The sequence below is a fragment of the Alligator sinensis genome, unplaced genomic scaffold, assembly GCF_000455745.1.
Source record: "Alligator sinensis unplaced genomic scaffold, ASM45574v1 scaffold1724_1, whole genome shotgun sequence".
NCBI lineage: Eukaryota > Metazoa > Chordata > Crocodylia > Alligatoridae > Alligator > Alligator sinensis.
This window is the reverse complement of record NW_005843069.1, coordinates 335,598-345,988: the sequence shown is the minus strand read 5'-3', so window position 1 is coordinate 345,988 and position 10,391 is coordinate 335,598.

Genomic DNA, 10,391 nt, shown 5'->3' with positions numbered 1-10,391 from the left:
GTCTTGTTTGAGGGCATGTGCCAGCAGCCGGGCCAGTGCCATGTGCAGCCCCTGAGTCTGAGGTGGCAGTATGCCACCAGGGGTCTCTGTCAACAGTGGGCCATGAGCACCATGACGGCCAATGCTGCTGTGGCAGGGGGGCTGTGCACCATGCGGGAAGCAGACAGGGGACCCACCCTTCCGGAGCAGTCCACCCCACCCACACAGACCCTCCAACCCCATGTCCCTGCTTACCTGGAACAGAGCCTAGGTTTGAGATGCTACTGCAGCCTTGCCCTTCTCCTATTTGCTGCAGCGTCAGCTCGGACCCTGGGGGTCTCTGCCAACAGTGGACCACAAGTGCCCTGATGGCAGTGGCGGCTGCTGCTGCTGCAGGGGAGCTGTGTGGGAGGTGGGCAGGGGACCTCACCCCCAGCTCTGGTTGCCTCTGGGCATGCTCCAAGAGCCCTCCAAGGAGACTCTCTGGCACTCGGCCACAGCGTCTCTATGGCTGGTCTGTGCCCCTGCTGCTCCAGCATGCTGCTGATTGTCATCAATAACAATTTTAACTGAGGGAATAGGAGCTTTTAGGCTCCTCATCTTGCTTAGTTGGGATGATCCCCAGACAATCTATTCAGGATTTTAAACTGAACCCTGAGTCTTTACTGGGAAAGGACTTTGGAAGCTTAATCAATGGTATGTAGACAGTGTTCCTAGTTTTTAGTACTCTGATTAAGGGCACTTAATATTAACATAAGACATAAGAAAAGCCTGTTGTTACTTAACCTGTTCTTCTACATAGGTATTTGAATTCAAGATTGCCTACTTTCCTAATCTGATTGGCTGAATAGCTCTTAGTGCTTTACACTTGAAAAAGTAATAGTGCTTTGTTCTATAAAATCCAAGTACAGGGGAAGGATAATGATTATGCTTGGAATTTTCAAAGGAGTTTACAGGAACTACTTTTAGTTCAATGGGAGTTAGTACCCTAATTCCATTAGGTTCCTTTGAAAATCCCAACCTTTGTGATAAAATCAGTGGCTAAGTATGAGGTAACCTAGGGGTCAAATGCTTAATTTGTACAAAGCAACACCAGTTACACCAAGAAAATATTAGATCCCAAAAATCAATGTTATTTTCTGTTCCAGTCTTCCTGTATACCCTGGGGCAAATCACTTATTTTCTGTATACACTTTAAAGGGAGAGGGGTGGCTGTGAGAAGAAATTGGCATGGGCTACATATGTACATAGATAAAAGTATACGAAATAGAACAATGCTTTATTAAATTGTCTAAATTAAAATATATAATTTCTTCCTAATAAAAGATGTAGTAATAACATCTCATTCCTTCCTAATAAAAGATGTAATATTCCCATTGGTAAATAATTAGCATTTGGGACAATTTTCTATTCATTTACAAGTTTCATCCCAATCACAACCCATGCAAAAGAAATGTGAGTACAGACAGAAGTGCAGCTCCCCACTATAACTGGGAACCTTTTGCAGGAAGCGTTTGGAGTTGCAACAACCCCCTGGAACAAAGAAAGTTCACTGCTGGTTCCATTGGGGAGGGGAGTTTAGCTGCTGGCTGGGAGCCTGCAGTAGGTTTCCCCTAGCAATGGCCCCTCCTTTCTCCCAGCCCTGTCCCTTTTTTAGAATGGGAGTGGGAAAAGGGAGCACAGGGAGCTTGTTTTAGGGGTTTTCCAGCCAGTGTGGGAGGGTAGGGCTTCAATACACTCACCCCACCTTCCAGCAGGGGCTGAAAAACCCACAGACTGAACACCCTCTGCTCCCTTTCCTCCCATCCATTCTGAAAACTGCTCAAGGCTGGCAGGCAGTGTAGACCCAAGTTACAGAAGATGCTCTGTTTTGAAAAGCCTTTTTTGATCCCTCCTGATCGGCCATTTGTGAAGCTGTCTGCAGTTGTGCACTTATGTCTGGTCACAACTATAAACTGTTTTCTGTGGCCAAAACAGGTGAAAATTGTCACTTCTGTCTCTGCCCTGTACAATCTCTGCTTTAAGGTACTTTGGCCTAAATCAAAGGGTTCTCAATGTCAGGCCCATGATCCATACCAGTTCATGGAGCCATATCATCTGGTTCCCCAGGCTCCCCCTGGGTCCAAAAATTTGGCAGCAAGGAGAGCAATGGCAGTTTTAATTGCTGAACTTAGGATGCCAAATTGCTGGATACAGCCCAGCAGGATGGATAGCATGACCCTGTGCCCTAAATGCTGCATGTAGGGCTGAACTGAGACAATACAGGGCCCAATCCAGGTGCAAGGGGCAAGTCGAAGGCAGTTTGGGGCCCAGTCTAGGTGCATGGTGTGTCACAGACCAGCTGGGCACTGTGAGTCTATCAATTCTATCACAGGCCAACTGGGCACTGCAAGGGTATCAGCCACTGGGCTGTTTGGTTCAGTTTCAGATCGAGAAGGCAAAGTTGGTATTGAAGCAAAGGCAAACTTATTATAGCTTGCGCACACAACAGTTAACAGAAAGATAAATGCGATAAACAGAAAATGCAATATTAAAGAGCTAATAGTATATAATAACAACAGACAATAACAACAGATAGATTAATTCTATTGCAGGCCAACTGGGCACTGGGAGGGTATCAGCCACTGGGCTGTTCAAAACAACAGATAAACAGGCATGGGTTGGCAACTTATCAATAGTCCCTTGATGCCAGGTGCACGCCAAGTGATTCCAGCAAAGTCAGGCATCCCCGATTGACACTGTCGGAGGGATTACCGGGGAAGATCCCTTGATCAGGATCCAATTCTCACTCACACTAGGAGTCTGGAGTCCAGGCTTGGAACACCAATGACCGGTCTGTTCCCTCCTTCCTGCTGGTCACCTGACGCATGTGCTTTTTTTTTTATACCTAGTCTTATGCTAATCTGTTGGCTTTAGAGCCACTCACAATTTTGCCCTATAGCTGTTACCCTATAGGATTGAAAGGTGTTAAAAATTATCATAAAAGGTTATTACCCAGACTTGGGTTTATCCAATAAGCAAATTACAATGCAGCACCTTTAGGTTTGAAATTAACATTACTCTGCCTAAGCCCAACCCTTTTAGGTTTCTCTGAATATGCTTTCTTGGGACGTGCTTTCCTGGAATGTGTTGGGTGTGCCAGGTGGTTGGATCCAGTTTTTATCATCAAGGCTGAACCCTGAGCAAAAACCGTTAGATCAGCTAATCTTGCAGCTACAGCTTCGCCTCTGGGGCCCAGTCAGTTCCACGATTAATATGAACAGTTAGTTTTATGATTTTGGTTAAACTTATGACAGACAAGTTACATTTGTGGGTTATGAACTTACAAGCTTTATATTAGCTAATATTACCTGTTAGGCAAAATACCAAATGCCTCCAAGAAGCACATATTTATTGCTTATTAATCCCTCTGGTTCTGGCCGTCACAATGGTGCCCAATTAGGGAAGTGTGGGGCCTGATCCAGGTGTCACAGGGGGCTGACCCTGTGAGGGATCCAGCCTGTAGACTGGCCCCATGCCATTCATCTTGTCTGTGCGGCTAAAAGGCCCAGCACCACAGGCTAAATAAGGTGCTTTTGCACATATTAGGAAAGTAAATGTACACCAATACATATACTACCAGTATATAAAGGTAGCTTGTATTTCTCTTGTGCTAGCCCCGTTAGTTTTAATATAGCCATGTGACTTTAGGAATATTAGCCATCTGCTTTAAAACACTGTTACATTAGTCAGTATTGTATTTTCAGTGTGTGTTCTTTTCAGGGTATATTGGTCAGAATAGTTAGAGCAGAAAACAGTTGGTCCAATAAAAGATATCACAAAAAAGTCTTCCCTTTCTTTACAAACTAAGGTATACTGAAAAGATAGACGATCAAGTTCTTTCCAACTTCATACCCACCCTTGCCGGCTCTCTTTGAGAAGTATATTGTATCGACTTGCTGTACTGCTCATTTTAGAAACTGTCCTTTCATAACTTTTTGCATATCTACTATTTAAAAAAAAGGATGAAGATTGCATGAAGCTATAGCCATTGTTACTTTAAGGGCAGCAGATTTAAGGACTTATTTCCAGTATCCCACTGAAACAATGTATGCACAGGAAAAGGGCAGTTATGCAAGGTTAGACTTTGCACATGAGGAATCAGATTTAGATGATGTTTTAATTTTTAAAAATGGTTTGATTCTGGATGATGTTCTGGTAAGTTAAATATAGATTAAAGAGAGTGCTGCAGCAAAAACCTGAATCAGACTTATAACTGAAGGAGGGCCTTGGACTGGGAGGCAGGAGGACTCTGTTCTGCTTTAGCTTTGGTACTGACTTGCTATCACTTCTTGTTGTTTTGCCACTTCTTTGCCCTGCTTGTTTTACGAATATAAGATTTGCTATCCATGGACTATCTTTTACTCTGTGTCTGTACAGTGCCTACCCTAAAGGGTTACTGATTTTCATTGGCAGTCGTAAGTGCTATAGTAATATAAATAAATCATTAACTGCAAATTTGAGTGGAGCCAAAAACCCTGAAACATTTAGTGGAAGTCTAAGGAAACTCTTCTGCATCCAACTATGTTGAGATTCACACTGAGTGAAAAGTAACACAGCACACATTTACATAATAAAGGACTCTACGGAGAAGAGCCAAACAAAAACACCTACAAAAGCTATTGAAGGAGGTTTTAAAAGGATTTGACAGATTTATGGGCTCATGACATTGTTGCCACACTCTTAGTGGGAATGTACTTCGATCCAATTAAGAATGAACAACTCCAAACATGCACAAAATCAGAAAAAATATTTAAAGCAACTATGGACTCATTCCAGCACTTATCCAAGTACAAGTCATTTGAGTGAATCTAGCACAGGAAGACGAGGCTGAAAAATAGGTGATGGAACATAATCCTAAATTTCTTCCTTCTCATCTGGCATTTAAATTGAAAATCCAGATTTTTATATCACGAATAAAATTATAACCTGAAAACATCTTTAAGTATTTTAAGATGTGCTTGGGGCTTTGGACTCTTTACATAACAAACAGAAGTCGAGACAATACGTTTTCATTGTGTCCCTTAAGTTATTAAGCAATAAACCTTCAATGATGCATATTATTCTTCATATATAACATGATTCCACAAATCTTTTAAAATGTTATTCTGGGTAACAAGACAACATAATCAGAACAAAGCAGTATACTACCAAGAACCAAAGTCAAATGATTATTGATTAACCAGTTTTGCCACAGTGCCCAAGAAGTGCTCATCAGCAGATGTGTCAGAACACAGATGTTGTTCCTGACTCCTGGAAACTCACTATTCATATATAATAGTAACCTTAGAATAACATACATATATTTGAACGTGGTCCTAATACCTTATACTTTTATAACTTCTTTTATGGCTGAAACTGCAAGGGCAAACTGGATGTAATAACGAGAATTTTTATTTGGAAAACCAATCTAATCAAAACTCCAGCTCACAAAGTAAACTCACTAACTTTGGATTGCAAGCTTTCGGGACACTAACCTTGCTTCCATGTGCTTAGTAGAGTTCTGCATATGATGGGACACCAATGCTGACTGCAGTCTATGGGTTCTACTGTAATATAAACATAAATCATAATGACATTTGACTATCCTAGTCTTCAAGTTCATCTCAGTCATTATGTTCTTTCTCATTGAGCTTAGTTGTTAACTTTTTAAATGATTACAACAAGGACTGTATTTAGGATTTTACTTTTATTAAGTTGCACCACAGGTTGAAGTTACTTTCCCCCATTCATATTTCCATGATTTTCTCCCACCTGCATTTAATTCTGTTGCTAGCTCATAGTTTGACAGTGCTCTTACTGTGTAAAACTGATATTCTGTTGTCAATTTTTTCTGCTGCTATTTTAATCTTTGTTGTTCTGAATTTCTGTTAAAAATGTTTCAGCTAACCTGCTTTCTTTCTTACAGGTTTAAAGGTTTGCTTGAGGTGGATGCCTGAGCTTTTTCCAGTTTAGTTTCTGTCTTCATGATTAGTTGATTATTGTGCAGTATGCTGATTGAAATTCTGTTTTCTTTGTGACTTATTTGGCCATCAGTTTGGTTGTGCCTCTTTTTTGGATAGACACACTGTCTGACTTCCTAGATCAGCAATCTGCTCTTTAGCCTGCATATAACAAAACAATTTTGACTCTGTTTTCTGATTTTGTGAAAAATTAATCTCTTTTTTTCTCAGAGCAGTTAACTCTTTTTCTTTATTTTGTTTATCACCATGGTTTCAGAATGCAAGAACAAAGATTATTTTAGCCAGAAAATGTAATCTGCTGGCAACTACAAGTTCCCTTTTAGTCACCTTCTTTTTTAAATGTCAAAGTGTGAAGAGGGCTTATGTAATAATGCTATTCTCTTTCTCAACAGGTGTGCTTCCTATGTGATTTCATCAACATATATTGTAACGTTAGCTAGGAGCAGAATATAGTGTAGCATACAATCTTTTCATCCCACAACATTACTCCCCACACCCAGTGCTAAAAATAATTTATACAGTGGATTTAGAACTGAAATAAATTAGAAAAGAGTCAGGCTCATTAACCTGAAGCATGAAGAACAGTGCCCAACCCAGCTCAGTTTGTTAACTCTAAATCAACATGGAACCTAGCATAATAATTTCTTTGATAGGCATATCACAGCTTGAATATAAGTAGCAGTAAAATGTCATGTCCTCTGCAGTTAATTTCCCAAATTCATAACCTTTATGCAAAAAAACTAGGAGTAATCTTGTCCTATAATCTATCAGTATTTTTAACTTCAACAACTTCAGAAACAAAGCTCTCTATACAGATGGCACAGCCCTGATATCAGAGATGTTGGCACAGGTTGACAAGCGACAGCATCTCTTTAACAGCTAGATACCTCTCCTATGATTTAACTTATAAACATGAATGGTGTACAGTGAAAGAAGAAAGTTAAGCAAAACTAAAGGACAGTCACTACTAAGTAACAACAGGGCAGGTTATGAACAAGGCCTCTTGTTTTTGAGGCTGTATATTTACTATTAGCTAGAGGATTAAGGTGTTGCTGCTGCAGACATCACTGGTTTTAAGAAAAAGGCAAGGAATTTTGTGAGTGATATATTTTATTGGATCAACTGCATGACTGGGATAAGTTACACAAGCTTTCAAGCACAAGGCATTCTTCTTCAGGGTTTTAAGAATATAAAAACCCTGAAGAAGAATGCCTTGTGCTTGAAAGTTACATATGCATTATGATACTGTCTCTGTTTACACTGGTGGTTCTCAACCTTCTTTTAGATTTGAAGCACCCCTTCATAACTTTGTGAATTAAGCAGCACTCCATTTAAAAAATGAATCTGTTCATCACAGTGCTTATCTCCCTGCAGAGGTAAGCAGTGGGGGTGCCTAAGCCTGTCCTTATCTGCATATTTTTTTCATCCCTAAAGCCTAAGCCTGATTTTATCTACTTATTTCCTCATAGTTCCTGTGCCACCCTTCAAAGGATCTGGTGGCACTGAGAATCACTGACTTACACAAACACATGCTAATTTTCCAGGGAATGTGCATCCTTCACTGTAGAGAATGGTCAGTGCACAGTATTTTAAATCCTGACTACACACAGAATTACTAATTTCTTTGTGGCTTTTCTAAGACACCCATTGCTGTAGTATCTGAGGGCGCTTGTACATGTGACAGAGTTTAATCTTCATTAAATTAAATTGGTTTATTAAAATTGAAATAATTTGTTTAAATTCAATACATCATTGTTTACAGGTGACATCCTTTAAATCAAATTAAGCTTGGTGCTCAAGTCACAATAAATTACAGCAGGGGGAGCCACAGAGATCACTCCGCTGATCTCTTAGGTACTCAGTTACAGCAGGGGGTGCTGGCAAACCAGGAATCCCCTCACTCCAGAAATGCACTCCCCCTCCCCCGCCCCCACCCCGAAAACCATAGCTGCCTGCAGGGATCCCCACACCAAGCCACAGTTTCCCGCATGGTCATTCCCTCACCCCAAACTCCATGAAATCCCATGCCAATCCACCTATGAAAGAAAACATCTGGAAGGAGCTTTACAAATTAAAACCTTTATTTTCACTTAAAAATATTTTTCCATGATATAAAGGTTTTAATTGCAGAATAAAAGCTTTTACTTTAAAAAGAAAAAAAGTATAAGATACAGTATAAAAATATAAAATTCTTTTTCTTCCTTAAATATAGTGTAAATAAATAAATAACTACAAATATTCTATTCTATTCTGTTCTATAACCCTTGTATTTTTCTACTGTGTCTAATCTTATGTCTATAATATTCTATCATCTGTCTTCTGTTGTCTGGAATTCTCAGTATCTGCTTCTATCTCTGCTCTTCTAAAAGTCCTGAAGACGGGTTTTGGCCCATACTCCCAAAACCACTTTTTTCATCTCTTCTCCTATAGGCTACAAAATCTGATGTGGGAGATTTCTTTAAAAAAGATGCTTGTCATTACCTCAATATTACCCTGGGTCCAGCATAGCCTGGGGGGCAGGTTTGGTAGGCAGCATCCACCGTGCGTGGGGTTTCTGGAAAGCAATTATAAGAAAGATGCAAGTTACCCTGAAATATTAAAGTATCAACATGTGCCAAAGCACACCACCTCAACTGCAAACTTACCGTTTGCTGCACCTGCTGCTGCAGCACTTCTCGGTAGCTGGTGGCTGCTGTGTGCTGTTGATGGGTGCGGATTAGGTGGGGGAGTATGAAAATCATGAGCGGTGGTGGATGGATCACAATTACCATGGTGTGTGGCCAGATAAAAGCCACGAGGGGACACACAGATAAAAGCCACTAGGGGATGAGGAGGGAAGGTTTGGCTCTGTCCCTCCAGTTTTTTGGCTTTGTGGATGGACTGCATTTCCCAGCAGCCCCTGCCTGCATGGCTTGGGCCAGTTTCAATGGAGACCCCAGCAGCCATGCTGTGATAGCATAGCCCTGGGGTTACCATGGAGACTGGCCCAGGTGCACTGGCAGTGCACAGCTATGTGCAATTTTGGGGTGGCTATAGCCCCCCCCGCCCGCTTTAGTGCTGGCCTTGCTGGCAGGGCACGTGGCATGGCATGGAGCTGCACCACAGCCTGCCTGGCATCTTGCAGTGGTGACAGTGTGGTCCGTAGCTGGGGCAGAGCTGCAATCTGCAGCTTGCCATACCTTGGGCCACATTGTCACCGCTGCAGGATGCCAGGCCATCTGTGTTCAGCTCTGATCCCTGCCACCAGTGGCTCTGGCCACTCCCAGGGCTCTGATGTGTTTGTGGCCCCCCCACCTGATACCCATCAGCCACAGGCCACCACATTGCATGCAGCTGTCCTGTATGTTAATCCGCCTATCTGGGGGTGGGAGCGGAGGGTACTTAAACTGCCTGGTACATGGCTGCTCCAGGCTGCCGCATGGTGCATACCTGGCCCAGCCTGGCCTAGCTACCGGTTTCATCCTGGTGCTGGTTTCATCCCTGAAGCCATAGCTGCTGACAGGGAGCCCCACACCAAACTGCTTATGAAAAAAAACCCCACCAGACCCAAAATGAACTTTATAAATGTAAAGCTTTATTTGCATGTTAAAAATGTTGTCTACATGTTATAAAAAAGTAAAAGTATAAATAACTGTATAAAAAATATAAAAAAGAAATACCAGAACTTTATATTTCTTGTCTTTGACACTAATGACCTCATCTCAGAGTGTTAAGATCTACCAAAATCATAGATGGGAACTGCAGTGTTAAAAAATAAGGCTATATAAACACTGAAAAAAGATTGCATTTTGGGTGTATCTTTAGGGAAATAGAATAAACACAGAATGCAGCCTGGCAGTAACTACTTAGTTGCCTTTGTTCCTTATTTGGAGGATACCTTGCAGCATATCTTCTAGCAACTCCCCTAGACCAGAGGTCAGCAACATACAGCCCATGGGCTATATTTGGGCCACACAGTCACTGGATCTGGCCTGCAGATCTGGAAAGCTTTGTCTGTGCCTGTGTACACACGGGGGGCTGCATAGCTAGAAGCTATGCCTGAACTACTGCCATTTTCCCCACCCCGTTGTTCCTCCCAGTTGCAGCATGGGCACAGTTACAGCCGGTGGGGAGCTGTGCCAAGACTCGGCAGCTTCCAGCTGTGCCTGCACTGTAGGTGGGAGGTGGGGGTCATCGGGTGGCATGGGTGGATCTAGGGTTTTAAAAAGCGGGGTGCAGATCATCACATACAATACAACACGTATTTTTCTTCAGTTAATGAGAAACTAGAAACTTTACTAATAAACTAGGGGGCCAGCACTATATTATACAGTTTAAGATCAAAGCCACAACAAATATAAGTATTAGAATGTGCACTATACATATGTTACATGTGGCATTACAAAATGTAATGCTTCAGAGAAGTTCCTG